The sequence below is a fragment of the Cryptomeria japonica genome, chromosome 9 (assembly GCF_030272615.1).
Source record: "Cryptomeria japonica chromosome 9, Sugi_1.0, whole genome shotgun sequence".
Taxonomy (NCBI): domain Eukaryota; kingdom Viridiplantae; phylum Streptophyta; class Pinopsida; order Cupressales; family Cupressaceae; genus Cryptomeria; species Cryptomeria japonica.
In genome coordinates, this window is record NC_081413.1 from 96,718,913 (window position 1) to 96,723,276 (window position 4,364).

Here is a 4,364-nt window from a genome sequence, read left to right on the forward strand (position 1 = left end):
AATTTTAGACCTTCTTTCTTCATCATGTTCTCCTAGATATTTTCCTCAAGGTATTAGGCTTAAGTACAATAGGAACTGAAATGCTTTGATACCAATTGATAATATGATGAAACAACAAGAATCCGGTCAACTACTGAGAGGGGGGGGAGTGAATCAGTAGATAGAAGAATAACTAGACTTTCACCAAACTTAATCCTAACTCATAAACAACTTGCTAAACTAAACTGGTTTAGATACTGTACCAAAACTACAATTGCATTGTCAAACTTTACCGGTTGACCAAAACATCAATGATGGAATGTAACAAATCTATAACTCACATACCATTTAACCAAAACATTAAAACACTTTACTAACATCAATAATAGCTCATTTCAGATCACTTCCGGTCATCTAAACATATCTAAGTGGCTTTACCAGTTAATCATATCAACCATATCAAAACATATCCACAATATCATTCACCACTTGACACAATGATTTTTCACGTGGAAACCCAAATGGGAAAAACCACGGTGGGGATGAATACCCACAAATATTTTGAACTCTTCTGAAGTTCACCCTGTTAGGAGCCAAGGCTTGTTAGAAGCTTATACAATAATGTCTTGTTAAGAACAAATCCTGTTAGGAACCACTCGGTTAAGGGATTGACTACAATACCTTGTTAAAGGCAATACCCTGTTAGGAGCAACCTCGATAGAAAATTTCAAAGACAAGCTAATGAATCACCTGGTTAGAGGATTTAGACAACACCAAGCCTGTTAAAGCTTACCTGGTTAAGGGATTTAATTATTGTAATGGTTAGAGAACAATAGGGTCTTTGCTAATATGGTAATAGCACTATCTTTCTTAGTCAGATTCTTTTCTGCTGCTATATGCCTTCAAAACATTCTATAGACACTCCTTCTGGTTCGGCAACAATCACACTACCACACTTAACCAAAATTGCCAACACAATTACAAAACAACTCATCGACCTTATAAGCAAATATAATAGGTCGATAACACATCACAAAACCTACAACTCTCATCAATATTACAAACATATTGGTTCAAACATGATTGTTAGATTACATAGCAATCAACTACACATTGTTCTAGACAACATCAACCACTCCTGGATCACCGCACATCAAATCCTGTATCTCATCACATGGTTATCACTTCATGCTATGCATTTTCTCATTCCCAAGATGAACAGTTATCTTCACGCGTCAAAACCACTTTCAAACTCATCACACACATCCTACTTACGCTGCATCTCCATCTCTGATCAACATTCGATCATAGATCAACATAACCGATTCACCAAGCTCCATCGGTTAGGGTTACCAGTTGATCACTCTGCTTGAACAACAATACCGGTTTCCTTCACTTCTCAACTATCGGTTACAATACAACTCCATTACCAATTACTATTGACATCAATGAAAACCTTATACTTCATCAATGCAATCTTCATGCAATAGCGACAAGATGCTATCATTGCAGTTCATTCCTTTTGGATCATAGTCTGAATCATATTGTAAGTCAGTGAGACTTCCCTGAGGGTTGTAGCCTTATGGGCAAATATATTTTGGGCAATGAGCTCTAGGTAGTGTGCCTAAATGTATGTGCATTCCCCATTGTAATATTTTCATATACTATTGCAGAGTATCATCTTACTGTGGGTAGGTTCCCACTGTGGTTTTTCCCTTAACTGGGTTTTCCACGTCAAAAATTTTGGTGTTGTGTGTTGTGCTGTTAATTTGGTTATATGAGTATCGCTGCAGTTTATTAGTTCTTATTTTGAAGTTTAATTTTCTAGATCCGGTGAAGAATGATTCACCCCTCCTCTCAGTACTCCTCCTTGATTGCTACTAACAATTGGTATCAGAGCCAAATCCTCCAGTAGAAGCTTAATCACTTGAGGAGATCCAGGATGGCATCTCAAGGTAATCTTTTCAAGAAGGACAGTCTGGGGTTTGATGGAAGCAACTATACAGTATGGAAGAGCCAGATGGAAGTGCACTTGAAATGTCTTGGAGAGGATTACTGGAAGATCACTAAGAATGTCTATGTTGTTCCTCATAATGGACCATCTACTCCTGATGAGACTAAGGAAGCTGGATATAACATCAGAGTGAATGAAGCATTTCTTAGTGCCCTAACTGATTTTGAGATGACAAATGTAATGGGACTTCAAATTGCACATGAGATCTGGGAGAAGCTTGAAATCCTATATGAAGGTGATAGTCAAGTGAAAGTTTCTAAGTTGCAGAGTTTGAAAGGAAAGTATGAAACATTAAAGATGGGAGATGATGAGAACGTACACTCATACATGGCTAAGGTAAATGAACTTGTCCTTGGTATCAGATGTGTCAATTGAAAGATTGAGGAAGATGAGATTATTTCTAAGGTGCTGAGATCTTTGCCTCTTTCTTACAAACATAAGGTTGCCGCCATTGATGAGATTCGAAGTGTGACCACAGTAACAAGAGACATGTTGGTTGGGAAACTTGCTACATTTGAGCTAAGAGAATTTGGAGAATCACATGGAAAGTCTGAGACAACATTTAAAGCATCAACATTTATGTCTAGAAAGTATAAATATGATCCTGATGAGTGCAGGATATCCATATATGAAAGAGAAAGAAGGGAGATAGAAGAGAAAGAAAGAGAACGTGATGAGATTGAAGCATTAATTGCTGGAAGATTGCCTAAAGGTGTCGATAAGTATGATAGCAAGTTGCCTTTGAAATGTTTCTCTTGTAATAAGATAGGACATTTTGCTTCTAGATGACCGGAGAGAATGGCTAAGTATGAAAGACATGATAAATTTGATAAGCATGATAGAAATGATAGATATGAGAAGTATGAAAAGTATGATAAGCCCTATAAGTCTAACCGAAAGTTTAGGAACCAGAGGAACTATTATTATGTTGTAGATGAAGGTGCTACAGATGATGAATCATAAGGAGATTAAATTATGTTTATTTACATTAAAGAGGATAGACCTGTACCTGATGATTCTGCTAGTTGTTCTATTGAGGAGAGAGCATTGGCTGCTAAGGTCGAAGAGAAAGATGAATGGGTGATTGACAATGGTTGTTCACATCATATGACTAATGATAAAAGAAAATTTATAATCTTGGAAAGGTATGATGGTGGAATAGTTAGATTTGGAGATGACAAAGCCTGTGTAATCTGTGGGAGAGGTTCTATTTCCTTTCATGGTAAGCATAACACTGATGATGTCTTGTATGTTGAAGGTTTGAAGCATAACATATTGAGTTTTGGATAGATGGTTGATAACGGTTATGATTTACAATTCAAGAATGGTAAATGAAAGATCTTGAATGCCTCTGAATCAAAAATTGCATCTGCAACTAAGACTGAAGGTAACATTTTTCATTTGAAAGCTGGTGAGAAAAGTTATTTGATTGCTAAGATAGATGAGAGTTGGTTGTGGCATAGGAGTATGTGTCATGTAAACCTTGATTCATTGATCAAGATCAGTTCTATGCAAGTTGTTAGAGATCTGCCTAAGATTGTTAAACCTATTAATCCAGTATGTAAGGAATGTCAGTTGGGTAAGAAAACAAGGATTTCTTTCAAGAACAAACAATATACATCTGATGATCTGCTAGATCTTGTGCATACTAACCTGTGTGGACCTACAAATATTAGAAGTGTGCAAGGTGATAGATACTTTATGCTGCTAATTGATGATTATTCCAGGATGAAGTGGGTTGTCTTTTTGAAGGAGAAATCGAAAGAATTTGAGAAATTCAAGACATTCAAAGAAAAGGTTGAAACTAAGTCTAGATTGAAGCTGAAGTGTCTGAGATTTGATAGAGGTGAATAATTATGTTTTGGTGAGTTCAAATAATTTTGTGAGATGCATGGAATCAAAAGACAACTATCTACTCCTAGAACCCCACAACAAAATGGAGTTGTTGAAAGGAAGAACCGTACTTTTTTGGATGCTGCAAGAACCATGTTGATTGAAGGAAATGTTCTGAAGGTCTACTGGAGAGAAGTTATTAGCATTGTAGTCTATACATTTAATAGAGTTCATATCAAAGGTAATACCAGTAAGACCCCTTATGAGATTTGGTTTGGTCATGTTTCTACTGTGAAATATTTCAAAGTTTTTGGTAGAAAATGTTATATCAAGAGAGATGAAGATATTGGAAAGTTTGATATTAGAAGTGGTGACTATATCTTTCTGGGATATTCTACAAAGAGAAAAACCTACCGGTGCTATAATAAGAGACTGAGAAAGATAGTTGAAAGTACAAATATGAGAGTGGATGAGAACCTTGGGAAGGAGATCAAAGCTTATGATGATGGTCAATATGTTATTTTAGCTCCTATTCAGC